The sequence below is a fragment of the Mirounga leonina genome, unplaced genomic scaffold (assembly GCF_011800145.1).
Source record: "Mirounga leonina isolate KUSES-001 unplaced genomic scaffold, KU_Mleo_1.0 Mir_166, whole genome shotgun sequence".
In the NCBI taxonomy this organism is placed as follows: Eukaryota; Metazoa; Chordata; class Mammalia; order Carnivora; family Phocidae; genus Mirounga; species Mirounga leonina.
The window spans coordinates 22,064,990-22,081,642 of NW_023270418.1; the positions used below are offsets into that span (position 1 = coordinate 22,064,990).

General features: G+C 47.7%; 1 protein-coding gene across 2 annotated transcripts in view; it reads left to right on the forward strand.

The window, feature by feature from the left end:
* Positions 1 to 16,653, forward strand: part of TSPAN18 (tetraspanin 18) — a 182,507-nt gene that overhangs the window by 31,124 nt on the left and 134,730 nt on the right. For both annotated transcript variants that reach the window (XM_035012614.1, XM_035012615.1), the window contains exon 2: positions 1,357 to 1,435. The gene's annotated coding sequence lies outside the window, so the exon portion shown is untranslated. The remainder of the gene's footprint in view (positions 1 to 1,356; positions 1,436 to 16,653) is intronic.

A 16,653-nucleotide genomic window follows, 5' to 3' on the forward strand; every position in this document is an offset into this window, starting at 1 on the left:
TCAAAGTTATATACATATATCTCCATATCCCTATCCATAGGTGTGTGTCTTTGTCTACGGATGGATATGAATGTGTGTGTGTGTATATATATGTGTGTGTGTGTGTGTATATATATATATATATATATATATATATATATATAGAATTCCTTTGATTGTAGCCTTGGTCTGCTCCATGATATGTGAGCTTCCTTGGGTCAACTCTGCCTGGGTGAACTTCGGAGGCAAAGATAGCCAACTGGGGTCCCGTCCTCTGGCCAAGCCCTGGTCCCCATCAGTTTGCAGGGAGTCCTGAGAAACTCTTCTATGCGCAGCGTGCATTGAGCTAGGATCCGTAGAGCAGACCTGGAGCTCATTGCTCTCCTGCCCCGTGGACATGGTATGGGCGCCAGGTTTGACCTCCCACGGACCTGACTTCCAGTCCCGGCTCTGCCCCATTTCGCCGTGACGACCTTGGGCAAGTTATTTATTCCTCTGGGTTTGTGGCCCTCATCCCCAAAGTGGGGATACCGTCTCGTGGGATTGTCGACATCATCATCTGAGACAACGTGAAACTCGACCGGTCCTGGAGGGCGGGAGTCTGGGAGATTTGGGGGTCAGGGGACTCGGCTATCCCATCTGTGCTGTCGGCTTCGCTCTTTTGTTCCTCAGCCGTGCATGTGAACAAGCCGGTCCCCCAGGGCTGGCCTCAGCCTTGGCTGGCAGGTATGTGGCCTGGACGTGGCGAATTTGATCCTTCTCCTGTGACCCGGGGGCTCTCCGTCAAACTGACAGAGAGGAAGTTGGGGGGAGAGGTTGGACTTCTGGCCCCTGCACTCTGGGGCTGAGTTGCTTCTTTCACTACCAAAGACCTAGCCTCTTCTTATTTATCTCTTCATGGATACCAGATCTGGTAAGTGTGGATCTGCCCCCAAAGCCTGCATTCATTAAGCAATGATTAATTCTCCTTCAGTTTCACCATTACTCAGAAAGGCTTTTTTCCACCTGAGGAGAATGGAGTTTCCGCGACGAGTTGGTAATGTTCTAGCCAGAAGCAAAGAAATGTGATGTGATATTGTGATTAGCATGCGTGATGTCATCACGTGCACACGGGACAGGCTCCTGGGTATTTTGGAAGGCTGAAAGTATGTGCCAGTCCGTAGGCTCTGGGGACGCCATCCCGGAATGGGATGTGGGGCTGGGTGCTTAGTTCTTTCTGTCTTTCTGGCCGAGACTGTCCCGTCTGGCTTCTGCACCTGCAGAGACGGAAGAAGAGAGAAGGAACTTAGGGGGTCTGAACTGAGGTGGCCCCCAGCAGCCACATGCCCCACTGGCTGTTGCCTTCTTAAAATTTACACCTCTCTCTTCTCCTTCTAGAGTTGATCCTGAAGCCATCAGAAAGCCACCTCAAGAGAATCCTCACTCTCCTGGAAGGAACAGACGCCAGTTGAAAGAGGTATGATTTGGCCACAGGGCAACATGGCGGCATCTTATTCAAATAAGAGTCTGATCTTCTCTCCTCTTCTCTTTCCACTCGACAAACCCTCTCCTGCCAACTGAGAGAGCTCTCAGCTGCTGCCGGAGTGCAGGGCAAGCAAAGGGCAGCTTCCCTCTTGTCCCCACCCCAGACATTTTTGTTCAGGGTTGGGGAGCACAGCTGAGGCGTGAGGAGAGAGAGGCTGGTGCTAAGGTAGGGTCTCACTGGGGCTGGCGGCTGCCCCATGAGTGGGCTGCCCGTCATGGTTGCTCCTCGGGGTTGGTCCAGGAAGTGAGGGTTGAAGCATGGGAGGCAGTGAGCCCTCCCAGGGAAGGCAGAGCTCTTCCCCACTCCCTCCTCCCACACCCTCCATAGTCTTAGGATTGTGAGAAGAAAAGACCTTTCTAGAATGACACCCCCACCCTCTACCTCAGGACTCTTTTGGATACAGTTCACATTCCAGGATGGAAATGAGAATGGAAAAGTCTTGGTTTGCTTCTTGGGTTCTGGAAGCTTCTTGGGCTGCCCACAATCCCAGGACTGGTGATGGGGTGCGTGGCCTCATGGAAGGTTCCTGAATGAAGAGCCAGGACATCTGTCCTCTGGCCCAGGTGCCTCAAGGGTCCTTAGAAGCCATTTCTCTCATGGGGCCTCGTTTTCTCACCAGTAGAATGGGCAACAGTGACTTGAATCTCTGTCCCAGGCCTCATGGCTCAGTTTCTGAGGTTCCCAGCCCCAGGCTGAACGAGAGGAAGTGATGGGTGTGGTGAGGCAGCAGGGAAGCAGAGAGGGCGTGGGGGCTTGGGGAAGACTGTGGAGATTTGAGTGCCAGTCTTGGCCAAAGGATGCCTCAGAGCCTTGGTGAAAAGACCACAGAGTCTGAGAGGTAGATGGGCTGAGTTTGAGGCCTGGCTGCTGGGAAGCATCGCATCAACCAACACTGAGGGCCTCTGCATGCCAGGCGCTGTTCTAGGCACAAGCCCTACACCATCCATTCAGTCCTCTTAACGGCCCTGTGGTCTTGGCACGAAAATCACCTCCATCTTAGAGAGGAGAGAACCAGGCCTCAGAGAAGTCAAGTGACTTGCTCAAGGTCACACAGCTGTGAGTGGGGGATGGTGGAGATTTGAAGCCTTGTCTGACCGACCCTACAATTCTTGTGTATTTTCCTTTGAGTGACTCTGTGACTTGAATCTTAAGGTTAACAAAATCCTGGAAGCCAGATCACTTCTTGAAATCACATTGTTTGAAAGGACATAAAAATGATTTGTTTCCTTATCCTAGATTTTTGGCTTTGAACCTTTGGGCTCATTGTGACATCTCTGCAGGTCTTGGTTTTCTTTTTTTTTTTTTTTAAGATTTTATTTATTTATTTTGAGAGAGAGAATGAGATAGAGTGAGCATGAGAGGGGGGAGGGTCAGAGGGAGAAGCAGACTCCCTGCCGAGCAGGGAGCCCGATGCGGGACTCGATCCCGGGACTCCAGGATCATGACCTGAGCCGAAGGCAGTCGCCTAACCAACTGAGCCACCCAGGCGCCCCTGGTCTTGGTTTTCTGATCTCTAAAATGGGAGCATAGCGCTACCCATGGGTTGTTTTTGGGAGAAGATGAGATGAGGGTGGTACAGACCCCCCCCCCACCTTCCCACCCCAAGACTGCTTCTAGAAGCGCGGATTGATGGGTTGTGCGCACTGTGGGGTGCCGCCCCCAGCCATGGGATGGCATTTGCGGTTCCAGTTGCCTCTGGCGCCGTGCTTGGGAAGCACTGGGTCACTTTCCCAGTCACCGATCTGATACCCTCCCCCGGCCTCTGGGCTCATCCTTCCACTTTTGGAGTGTGCCGCCAGCCAGCCGGGATGTTTCAGGCCGGAATCCAAGGCACGGTGGCTGGCTCCCAGACGCAGATAACGCAGGGCCAGGCTGGGCCCCGGGTCCCCTGTGTCATGTGGCTCACCCTGCCCTGCCGGCTGCCTGGGCCAGAATCTCAACCGTCAGCCTCCTGGCAGCCCGCCCTGCTCCCCCCAGGAAGCCGCTGCCTTATCGCAGAGCCAGGATCCCGCACGCTTTTCTTAATCAGGAGAAGGCGCTGAAGCGAGTCGGGAAAAGCTTAACTTCCCCAGGACTTCTCTGCTAGGGATGTTTCTCCATCAGGGGAAGCCGTGAGCCTCAGTATACGAGAGGCAGGAATCTCTTTAAGTACGGAGAAAAGCAGCAGGGGTGCTTTTGTTCTCGGTTTACCTTCAGGAAGGTTGCAGGGGAGCAAAGCGAGTCAGCCTCACCCCCCTTGTTAGCTAGGAAACAGATCAATGTAGAGTCCCCGGGGAGAATACAAGGAGGACCATCAGCAGGAGGCAGACAGTATGTGCCATTATGGGAAATGTCTGCTGGGGTTTGGGGGCCAGACTGGCCGAGGCTGGGTCCCGGCTCTGCTCTTCCGTAGCTCTTTGACTCCGGGTGAGTGATTTGGTGTCCAGAGTCTCAGTTTTCTCATCTATCAAATGGGCAGATAGCATGCACCTCACTGGGTGGCTGTCAGGGGGAGGACCCTCCTGCTTGCTTTGCATGACAGAAGTCCCCTGGGATAATGTGGCCTCCCAAGGTGACCCCCTTGAAGAGGCTCGGGCTCTTGGGATGGACGAGCCGGGTGTTTGTGACCAAACAGGGAGGTTACTGTGGAGACACATACCTCTTTCCACGCATGGTCTATAAAAGGGCCGACAGTGGGGCCTGGGTTGTGTCAGCTCTCTGTTCTGACACCCTGGGGTGTGGGGCCACCTTGGGTGTGAACAGTTCTTCCTGAGCCTTTATCCCATGGTTTACACTTCACTCCCGACGACATTTACCGGACCCTTTCTGTAGATAATCGCTGATCGTCCCCATGCCCCAAGAGGCAGGTATTAATAAACTATAGGTGAGGACAGCTGGGATTCAGAGAAATTGTAAATTATTCCAGGTTTCATGTCCAAAAAGCAGTCAGATTGGGACCTAAACACACGGCTCCTGTCCCAAAAACAGTGTGTTGGCCACAGCACCCCACAGCACCCCAGTGGCTTCCCACGTTCTCAGGACAGCACCCATACAACCTCTGCGGCTCCCCAGAGCACCCACAGAGGTACCCACAGCGTCCAGGAGGCCCCCTGCAGGACTCACAGCATCACCCTGTGACACTCATGGTAGCCCTCCTCCTGCGTTCTCCACCCAGCCTTGCACGGAATTCAGAGCTCAGGGAGAAAGGGAAGTCCCCTGATGTTTTTAATCTCCCTAGCCAGCCCTCTGCAGCAGGCTGAGCGAGCCAATGAAGGTAGTTTCTAGGAAGCATGGGGATCTTCCTCCTCCTGAGATCTGACCGCGGGAAGCAGGTGGCGGGGAGGGGGTGACAGAAGCCTGGCTGCCCCAGGAGAACCTGTCCCCAGGTTCCAGTTTATCTACTTTTTCTTTTGTTGCTCATGCTTTGGGTGACATAGCTAAAAATCTATTACCAAATCCAAGGTCATAAAGATTTACCCCTTTGTTTTCTTCTAGGAGTTTTATGGTTTTAGCTCTTATATGTAGGTCATGGATCCATTTTGAGTTAGTTTTTGTATATGGTGTGAGGTAGGGGCCCAACGTCGTTCTTTGGCATGTGGTTGTCCAGTTCTCCCAGCACCGTTTGTTGAAAGGACTATTCTTTTCCCATTGAATAGTCTTGGCACTCTTACTGAAAATCAATTTGCCGTAGGGGTATAGGTTTTTGTTTCTGGGCTCTCAGTTCTAGTCCATTTGTCTATGTGTCTCTCCTTAAGCCCTATACCATGCTGTTTTGATTACTATAGCTTTATGTGTAACTTTTAGAGGAGCCCTAGTATATTCTAAAGCTCCCTGGTGATTCTAATGTACCTCCCAATGTCCCTGGATTTTAAGAGGAAGGTGAGAGCAGTTGGGAGGCTTCCAGAATGATCTAGGGCAGTGCAGCATGGAGAGAATGTAGCCCTGAAGCAAAGCCACAGTTATTGAGGTGAAAAGATCATGATGGAATTGAGAGAAGTTAGGAAGGGTGATGTTCTGATCCTCCCCCATCCTGGGAAGACCTCGGACATGCCAAAGGTGAGAGTGGAAGCCAGTGGTCCAGCTGAGCTTAATTCACCTCCTACCCACCCCCAGTATGATTTGGAGGAAGACCTGGGTCCTAGTCACAGCTCTGCTCCACTGTGTGACCTTGGGCAGGTTACCCAACATCTCTAAGCGCCTCATTGCCTCTGGGAGGTGGGTCAGTATCCTCTGCTGCTCATGTAGGTCAACAGGTCAGCTCTACAAAGGCTGGGAGGGGCTTAAAGGCAACTGAATGCTTGGCACAATGTCCAGCCCACGGGACCTGCCAGGTGGTTGTCAGTCTCCTGCCCACCTGTCTCAGCGGACTTGGGGCGCATGGCCTCCACTGCAGTCTATGCTGCCTTGGGCTGTCCTGGGCAGGTTGTGACAGGTTAAAGTGTCTTATTCTGCTGCGTTGAAATGCATTTTCTTGTACCCTCAGTCTGCTTGCCCCAAATCTGCTTTGTGGGCCCGCAGAGAAGAAACATCACCCCCTTCCCTCCAGGCTGCACACACTTTACCGTTTGCTGCTGAAAGGTCGTCGTTACCTCTACCTCCCTCCAAGGATGCAGGTCTCGGGGCACTCCTGACTTCCTGTTCTCTTGACCCTCCTCTGGGGGGGACTCCAGCCTGAACTGGGCGTTTTCATAGTTCAGCCCTCAGAGCCAAGGCCAGAGCTCCGGCCGTGTTCTGACCCCAGCCAAAGTGGGTGGGACCAGCACCTCCCTTGGTCCAGACCTTTAACTTCTGTTCATGCAGCCGACGTGGCATGGGGTCCAATGAGTCCCGCATCCCTGTTGGATTCAAGCTCCCAACTTTTCATTGGCCAGGTAGAAAAGGGATTCACTCTTGCTATATACATCATTTTCCATCTAGTATTTATAAATCAGGGGGCAGTTTCTTGCAGAAGGGAGAGCATAGCTTTGGGACTAGATGAACTTTGGGGCTATTGTTTAGCTATTTATTAGCTTGGGCAAATGAACTCCATCTACTCTCCTGTTATATGAAGATAGTCATTGCAATTGCAGGCTTCGTGGTCAAGATTAAGTGAGATGATGAATATCAGGTGTGTAGCCCACCACCCAGGAAGGAGGCAACATTCCGGAAAGGGTGGATATCATTACCTGTCTGAAGCTCACCATTCATTTTTCTGCAGTTCTGACAGATGGGGTGCAAGCCCTGAGTTTCAGCCCAGGATAGGGCACCAGCCCTGGGCCTCCTCTCCCTCCTGGCTTCCCCATCACTCTCTGGCTGGGACACGTGTGTGAGGGGACAGAATGACAGGTTCTCACCACTCCAGTTTCCTGCTCACTCAGCCCAACGTCTGCCAGAACGTCTGGCCTCAGGCCAGCCCTGTGTCCATATGTAACTCATGACAGCAACCTGGTCTTTTTCTGCCCTCTTGGATACTTTCCATCCCAAAACTTTTCCTTCCTTTCTTTTTCAAGTGTTTTAAATTTACACAAGAAAGTTCATCCTAGGGCCGGACACAACCTGTCCCTGGTAGGAGACAAAACCCGTGGAACTTTTCCCTGGGAGATGTTCCATTTCCCTGACATTCCCTTGGCTGTGAGAGCAAGGCCAGACAGACCGGTTCGTTCTGTGGAGTGACTACTCCTTGACATCATGGAGAGATACTAATAAGTCTTCATTTTCCTCATCGAAAGATGGAGCAAATCATTGCTTTCCTGTTCCTGCCGCAAAACTGTGCAGAACGTGCCCTTAAGAGCTTTATTATTATTATTATTATTGTTTTTTTAATAATGACCTATATTCACATTGTGACTCACAGCTGAAGCATTTTCAAATGGCTAGATGTGGCAAAGAGAGAGGAAGTAGGAACACCATTATCAGATGCATGTCAGCAACAGAGAGGGGAAGTGACTTGCCCAAGGTCACACAGCTATTAGGTATGTCAGAGCTGGGCCTAGTCTTTCATTCTTCTCACCGGGTCTGCTGATCATTCTGCTGTGCCCAGCTGCCTCTTTTATTAGTTAAAGAGTGTGAAATAATATGTTGTCATTAACAGGCTAAAAATAAAGGGAAAACCCAAATCAGCTGGCAGCGCTGTTCCGGTCACTGGGGTGGTTTAATGACCTGTCCAGAGCGGCTGATAGGAGAAGAAATGAATGCTGTCATCCCCTGGGCCTTGGGGGGTCGCCAAGGTGTCTCCCTCCTTGGGGTATGGGCAGGGTTCTGTTAGGATAGAAAGGCACTGTGGGATGGAGGAAGGAGATCGAGCTCTGCACCCTGAAGCCTTTTTTTTTTTTTTTTTAATAGACTTTATTTTCTAGAGCAGTTTGAGGTTCGGAATTGAGGGCAAGTGCAGAGAGTTCTCACATTCTCCCTGTCTTCACTCACCTAGAGCCTCCGCACTATGGACAACCCATACTACAGTGATGCCTATGGTACATCAGGGAGGCCCTCCTGACACATCATTATCACCCAGAGCCCATAGTTTGCATTCTGGTTCACTGTTCATGGTGGGCCTTCATTCTGTGGGTTTGGACAAATGTATAATGACATGTATCCACCACGATCGTGTCCCACAGAGTAGTTTCACTGCCCTACAAATCCTCCGTGCTCTGCCAATTCATCCCTCCTTCCCCGCTAAGCTACTGATCTTTTTACTGTCTCCATAGTTTTGCCATTCCCAGAATGGCCTACAGTTGGAATTGCAGTATGCAGCCTTTTCAGAATGGCTTTTTTCACTTAGAAATACGCATTTAAGGGGCGCCTGGGTGGCTCAGTCAGTTAAGTGTCCAACTCTTGATTTTGGCTCATTTCATGATTTCAGGGTCCTGAGATGGAGCCCCGCATTGGGCTCTGGGCTCAGAGGGGAGTCCGCTTGAGGATTCTCTCCCTCTCCCTCTGGCCCTCCCCACTTCTGGGGGTTACTCACTTGCATGTGTGCGCTCTCTCTCTCTCAAATAAATAAATAAATCTTAAAAAAAAAAAAAAAGAAATATGCCTTTAAGCTCCCCCCATGTCTTCTCATGACTCGATCACTCATTTTTCCCCCAATTTTTTTACTTTGGTGAAATAGACATAACATAAAATTTACTGCTTTAACCATTTTTAAGTGTACAGTTGAGTGGTATTAAATACATTCACATTGTTGTGCGGCCATCCCCACCATCCATCCCCTTAACTCTTTTCATCTTGTAAAACTGAAACTCTGTACCCATTAAACATTAACTGCCTTTTCTCCTTTCCTCCGAGCCCCTGGCAATCCCCCTTCTTCTTCCTGTCTCTATGATTTTGATTACTCTGAGTACCTTATATAAAGGAATCATAGAGTATTTGTGTTTTGGGGCTATTTTGTGTGTGCGGGGGGGTGTGTGTGCACACATGTGTGTCATGGGCTTATTTCACTTCGCATAATGTCCTTGATATTCGTCCATGCTGTAGCAGGTATCAGAATTTTCTTTTCACCCGGAATAATATTTCAATATCTAGATGTACCACAGCTTACTTATCCATTCACCTACTGAAGGACATCTTAGTTGCTTCCAAGTTTTGGCAGTGAAGAATAAAGCTGCCCTAACCATCTGTATGTAGCTTTGGGTCCATAGGTTTCTTTTCTTTTTCTGGATTTGGTATTAGTTTACTTCTGGCTTCATAGATTGAGTTAGAAGGCATTCCCTCTGCTTGTCTCTTCTGGGAGAGATTTTTGAGAATTGATACACGTTCTTCCTTATACGTTTGGTAGAATTCACCAATGAATCTGGCCTGTAGTCTGTTTTGAAAGGTTATTCATTATCGATTCAATTTATTTAATAGATACATGCCTATTTAGGTTGTCTGTTCATGTATGAATTTGGGCAGGTTGTGTCTTTCCAGGACTTGGTCTATTTCATCTAAGTTATCAAATTTATGGACCTAGAATTAGTAATTGTATTCTTTTCTTATCCTTCTAATGTTCGTGGGAACTGTGGTGATGTCCCCTCTTTCATTTTTGATATTAGTAATTTGTGTCTTCTCTCTTTTTTTCTTAGTCAGCCTGGGTAGAGGCCTGTCGATTTTATCAATCTTCTCAAAGAACCAGCTCTTGGTGTTGTTGATTTTTCTCTATTGATTTCCTGTTCTATGGAGCCCATGTTTTGATTGTAAATCTATCACCGGTCTGAGGGATTGTGAGGGTAATTCCTTTCTGTTCTCTGATTCTTAGCTTCCGTATCTGCAGAATGGGCATGGTGACAACAATACCTAGCCCAGAGTTAGTTTGAAGGCAAATATCAAATGTGAGCCCACATTCATTGATTCAACAAATATATGTTCAGCCCTTATTATGTACCTGGTACTGCTCCACATGCTGAGAAGCTCATAGTGAACAAAACAGCAAAGTCTCCACCCTCGTGGTGCTTGTCTTCTATTTGGGGAGAGAGAGACCTAACAAATAAACTGAACGTCCAGCAGTATGAGATGCAGGAGGGGACAGGGAGTGGCCAGGGGTTTGCTGTTTTGGGTAAGGGGCCCTGGGAAGGCCTTCCTGATCAGATGTCATTTGAGCAGAGATCTGAACGCCGTGAAGCCTTGATTTTCGTCTGGGGCAGAAGACTTCCTGGTGAAGGGAGAAGCAAGAATCACAGCCATTAGGCAGGTGGGTGGCTGATGTGCTGGATATTAGTGAGGAGGCCAGCATGCTAGAGTGAGGATGGCTTGGAAGGAGCTGCCAACCAGGGTGAGGGCTTTGCATTTTGATTCTATGTGTGATGGGGAGCCAGTAAGCACGGAAGAGACGGGATGAAATTGACATGTTACCAAGATCACTCTGGCTGCTGCGTGGAGAACAGGCTGTAGGGGACAGGGAGGCCAGAGTGGAGGCTGGTGTTAGAATCCAGACATGGGAGGAAGTGGTCTGGAAAGACAAAATGGTGGCGGAGGTGCTGAGAAGCCCAAACATTCAGGATCCATTTTGAAAGTAGAGCTGACAGAGCCACTGATGGGTTGGATGGGGTGGGGGAGGAGTCAAGGATGACCAGAGAGTCTGTGCCTGTAGCTGGGAGCCTTGACTGGGCTAGGCTTAGGTCGGAGGGGGAAGAGAACATACCAAGTTCTGTTTGGGGGCATTTTAAGTTGAGGGATTTATTAGCTATCCTAATGGAGGTGGCAAGAATGTGGGTGGAGGTACAAACCTGGAGGTCAGGGGTGAGGTCAGGGCTGGAGAGACAAATTTGGAAGCCATAGTTTATAGAGAGTATTTCAAACCCCAGGCCTTAATGAGATCATCTAGGGAGTGAGTGTAAATGGAGAAGATGATGAGGGATGCAGGGACTTTGGAGACCTGGGGAAGGTGCCCACTGGTGGCTATCTGGAGCTGCCCAGTGTGTGGCCCATCCCGGTCACCACGACAGATGGATCTTATTTTCGCAATATCCTGGGAGCTGTTGAGTGGCATGGAATGAGGAAGAGATGCCAACCCCAAGAGCAAGTCCTGGGCATAGTGCCTGCTCTGAAGGAGAGTACTGTAAAGCTGTCGGTGCCTGACATAAAATAGAACAGGTGCAGCTGGGTATTTGACATGCAAGGAAGATGTTTTTTTGGTACCTGCCTCCTGTATGCAACAAAATTAGTTTTGGCAATAACGATGAAATAAAATTAATTCTCATAATGGCCAGAAAAGAAACACAGAGAGTGAAACCTTCCTTTTAGCAAACTTCACATGTATAACCAGGCCAGCTGACAAACAAATATTACAGCACAAAAAAGGAAAAACTAATGGGGGTTCAGAATTTTTAATTACATTAATGGATATTTTGAAAAAAGAAAGAAATACTCAAGGAAAGTTCCAAAAGAGTGAACTTCACACAGTTTGGAGAATGACCTGTGCAGACATGGCAACGCTGGTGATGATCCAATTTCTTCATTTTCCTCCTCACAATCACTGCACTATCATTGCTTAGTTCAAACCTACTGTTTACATGGGAGACTAACTAGTGGCATATGGGCTGGAGATGAAAACTCCAGAGATTCTGAATCCTTATTCTTGAAATGAACGTGCTTACCAGCATTGGCTTGCATTGGGTCTGGCTCTATAAGTGGTGCTCTTTGAACTAACTTCCATGTAAACACAGTGTCTATTAAACTCTAAGTAATAAAACTGTGCTCATTTGAAGCTTACATACATATTGTTAAAACTCACCTAAGACATTGATGATAGTGAAGGTGACACAAACAAATGGAAAGATATACCATGCTCATGGATTGGTAGAATTAATATTGTTAAAATGTCCGTACTATACAAGGCAGTCTACAGATCTAATGCATTCCCTATCAAAATACCAATAGTATTTTTCACAGAACTAAAACAAATAATCCTAAAATTTGTATGGAACCACAAAAGACCCTGAATGGCCACAGCAATCTTTTTTTTTTTTTAAAGATTTTATTTATTTATTTGACAGAGAGAGACACAGCGAGAGAGGGAACACAAGCGGGGGGCAGGGGGGAGTGGGAGAGGGAGAAGCAGGCTTCCCGCTGAGCAGGGAGCCCGATGTGGGGCTCGATCCCAGGATCCTGGGACCATGACCTGAACCAAAGGCAGACGCTTAATGACTGAGCCACCCAGGCGCCCCTGGCCAAAGCAATCTTAAGGAAGAACAAACCTGGAGTTATTACAATTGCAGATTTAAAGATATACTTCGAAGCTGTAATCAAAAAAGTATGCTACTGGTACAAAAGTAGACAAATAGATCAATGGAACAGAGTAGAGAGCCCAAAGTATCCAAAATCTACAAAGAACTTTTCAAACTCAACACCCAAAGAATAAATAATCCAGTCAAGAAATGGGCAGAAGACATGGACAGACATTTCTCCAAGGAAGACGTACAAATGGCCAACAGACACATGAAAAAATGCTCATGATCACTCAGCATCAGGGAAATACAAATCAAAACCACAATGAGATACCACCTCACACTGGTCAGAATGGCTAAAATTAACAAGTCAGGAAATGACAGAAGTTGGCGAGGATGCACCCTTTTATACTGTTGGTGGGAATGCAAGCTGGTACAGCCACTCTGGAAAACAGTATGGGGGTTCCTCAAAGAGTTAAAAATAGAGCTACGCTACAACCCAGCAATTGCACTACTGGGTATTTATCCCAAAGATACAAATGTAGTGATCGAAGGGGCACCTGCATCCCAATGTTTATAGCAGCAATGTCCACAATAACCAAACTATGGAAAGAGCCCAGATGTCCATCAACAGATGAATGGATAAAGAAGATGTGATATATATATATAAATACACACACATACACAGACAATGGAATATTACTCGGTAATCAAAAAATGAAATCTTGCCATTTGCGATGACTTGGATGAAACTAGAGGGTATTATGCTAAGTAAAATAAGTCAATCAGAGAAAGAATTATTATATGATTTCACTCATGTGGAATTTAAAAAACAAAACAGAGGAACATAGGGGAAGGGAGGGAAAAATAAAACAAGAGGAAATCAGAGAGGGAGACAAACCATAAAAGACTCTTAATCACAGGAAACAAACTGAGGGTTGCTGGAGGGGAGGGGAGTGGGGGGATGGGGTAACTGGGTGATGGGCATTAAGGAGGGCATATGATGTAATGAGCACTGGGTGTTATACACAACTGATAAATCATCACTGAACTCTACCTCTGAAACTAATAATACACTATATGCTAATTAATTGAATTTAAATAAAAATTTAAAAAAGAATAGAGAGCCCTAAAATAAACCCACACTCATACGGTCAATTAATCTATGACAAAGGAGACAAGAATATACAATGGGGAAAAGACAGTGTATCCCACAATGGTGTTGCAAAACCTGGACAAGCTACATGCAAATGAATGAAACTGGACCACTTTCTTATGCCACACACAAAAGTAAATTAAAAATGGATTAAAGACCTAAATGTGAGACCTGAAACCATAAAGCTCAAAGAAAACACAGGCAGTAATCTCTCTGATATTGGCCTTAGCAACTTTTTTTATGGATCTGTCTCCTCAGGCAGGGAAAACAAAAACAAAAATAAACTATCAGGACTACACAAAAATAAAAAGCTTTTGCACAGCAAAGAAAACCATCAATAAAACAATAAGGCAACCTACTGAATGAGGAAAGATATTTACAAATAATATATTTGATAAGGGATTAATATCGAAAATACATAAAGAATTTATAAAAGTGAACACCAGAAAAACAAATACTCTGATTTAAAAAAATGGGCAGAGAACCTGAAGAGGCATTTTTCCAAAGAAGACATGCAGATGGCCAATGGGCACATGAAAAGATGCTTGACTTCGGACTCATCATCAGGGAAATGCAAATCCCGATCACAGTGAGATATCACCTCACAACCAGTCAAAATGGCTAGTATCAGAAAGACAAGAAACAACAGTGTTGTGAAGATGTGGAGAAAAAAGACCCCTCAGGCACTGTTGGGGGAGAATGCAAGCTGGTACAGCCGCTGTGGAAACCAGTATGGAGGTTCCTCAGAAAATTATTATTATTATTATTATTTTTAATGTTTTTTTTTTTTAAGATTTTATTTATTTATTTGACAGAGAAAGACACAGCGAGAGAGGGAACACAAACGGGGAGTGGGAGAGGGAGAAGCAGACTCCCCGCTGAGCAGGGAGCCCGATGCGGGACTCGATCCTGGGACTCCAGGATCATGACCTGAGCCGAAGGCAGTCGCTTAACCAACTGAGCCACCCGGGCGCCCCTTCAGAAAATTATTAATAGAAATACCATATGATCCAGTAATTGCACTACTGGGTATTGACCCAAAGAATACAAAAACACTAATATGAAAAGATAACTGCATCCTTATGTTCACAGAAGCATTGTTTACAATAGCCAAGCTATGGAAGCAACCTAAGTGTCTATTGACAGATGAATGGATAAAGAAGATGTGATGTGATGTGTGTGTGTGTGTGTGTGTGTGTAATGGAATATTATCCAGCCATAAAAAAGAATGAGCTCTTCCCTTCTGCAACAACATGGATGGACCTAGAGGGTATTATGCTAAGTGAAATAAGTCAGAGAAAAGCCAACACCCCATGATCTCTCTTACACGTGGAATCTAAAAACAAATGAACGAACAAATAAACCAACAAAACCAGCAACAGACTCATGAATCTGGAGAACAAATTTAGGGGTTGCCAGAGGGGAGAGGGTGGGGTATGGGCAAAATAGGTGAAGGGGATTAAGACGTACAAACTTCTTGTTCGGAGTAAATAAGGTACAGGGATGAAAAGTAGTCAAATTTCTTAGGAAAGAAGGGAACTCAGCAGTGACCACAGTTCAAAGACTTTTTTTCAAGGCAGAGTGATTTCTCACTGACATTGTTTAGAATTGTCAGCTTTTGGTCAGTTTTATGTTTGTATTTAAATATCCTACAGACAATTCATCCCCTAGTACCTACACCTTGTCCCATCCGCTCCCCCTGCCCTGCCCTAGGGAGCTGGTTTCCGAGAGGGTGTTGCTGGGAGGGGATGGGAGGGGACAGAACATTCTCAGAAGATCCTGCGGAGGAGACGCTGTGGTGGGGCCTGCTGTATGACCAGGCGGTGTCCAGGCGGGATGGGGGCAGACAGGCCTTCCAGGTGTCCAGTGTTCGCTAAGGCAGGAGGCGGGGCAGAACCTGAGCCGCTAGGTATTTGGCTCATCGGGTTCTGAGAACCAGCTGTGTATGGTATCTAGCATTCTGGAAAGCTCCGGCCTTACGGTGGTGGTTTGCCCTGGTGCCTGTGAGGCTGCATCCCTCCTGGTGACGCGTCCAGCCCTGCTCAGTGGGATCCCTGCCCTCCCTCCCTCCCTCTGTCTCCTGTTTCTCTTCCACAGAGCAATCTGTGGAGGCAGCAGTTCTAATGAAAAATCTCATAAATACCAAGAGATAAAAATCCAGGGCTTTTGGTTTTTATTTCTGCCGAGACTCCCCGGAGAGCCTTTTAGGTAGGAAATGTCCCTTTGGAGCTGAGATTTTCTCCCAGACTTCAAAGACAGGGCTTCTTAGGAATACAACATCTGTTTAAACTGAACTTGAACCAAGAGGCAAGTGTGTCCCATGAGAGAGGGCCAGGGCAGAGCAGAGGGTGCAGAATCTGCTTTCTGTCCCTGCGGGGAGCTCCCCGGGTCTGTCCCTCTGTGCTGTAGTGGGTCCCCATGCTGGGTACATGCAGGGGGCTGGGGAGCAGGGGGCCTCAGACCCGAGGCTGGGCTTTGTGCTGCCTGCTGTCCAAACAGCACCTAGCCCTGCAGGGCCCCCCCACCCAGGAGAGGTAGCGAGGAGCCCTGGGGCAGTAGATCTGGCTCCCCCAGGCTGGGAGGTCCTGTGGCCCTCAGAAATCCTCTCCCACTCTCCTTCCCTACCCTCTTCACCTCCCTTTCTCCCTCCCTCCATCATTCACTAAGCATCCTCTTGCATACAGAGATGAAAAATTCTCATTCCCACCCCGCCTCCCCCCACAGCTTCCATGAACTTGAAATCTGATCAAACCACCTGATTACTCCCAAAGATAAGAAAAACCCTCGGGTGTGCGTGTGCACACTGTTATTGTTAAGACAATAAAGCAATGTTAAGAGCTCGGGAAACGAGGGAAGAGAAATCATTCAGTCCCCCCCGCTCAGGACAAGAGGCCCATTTGTTTCCTGCTTTTGTTCCCACTCAGGCGCATGGTCGGTAGAGGTGCCTTCAGAAAGCCGGTCGGTTGGGCTTCCTGCTTTTCTTCGCTCCCATTGCCCTGCTGCAGGACAGCTCTGTGGACTCCTCCCTGAGCAGCCCTGGCCTAGGGGCCCCTCGCTGGCTTCCCACTACCCACTGACAGAGGCATGCCTCCTGGAAGGGGTTGCTATAGGGCCAGCAAATAAAGCCACAGGCTGCCCAGTTAATGGGAACCTCGTGTAGACAACGAAGAATTTTTTTGGTTTAAGTATGTCCCATCAATATTAGTCCCATGTAATATCTGGGACATAGGCTAAAAAATTACTTGTTGTTTATGTGAAATTCAAACTTAACTGAGCATCCTGTGCTTTATCCAATAACTCTATACCTGGAGTATCTGTGTGTACGCGGTCAGTGCTGCTTTATTTAATATAGAGAAAACTATCTGGCTGATAGGTGTTCTTTTCCATTTCATGGA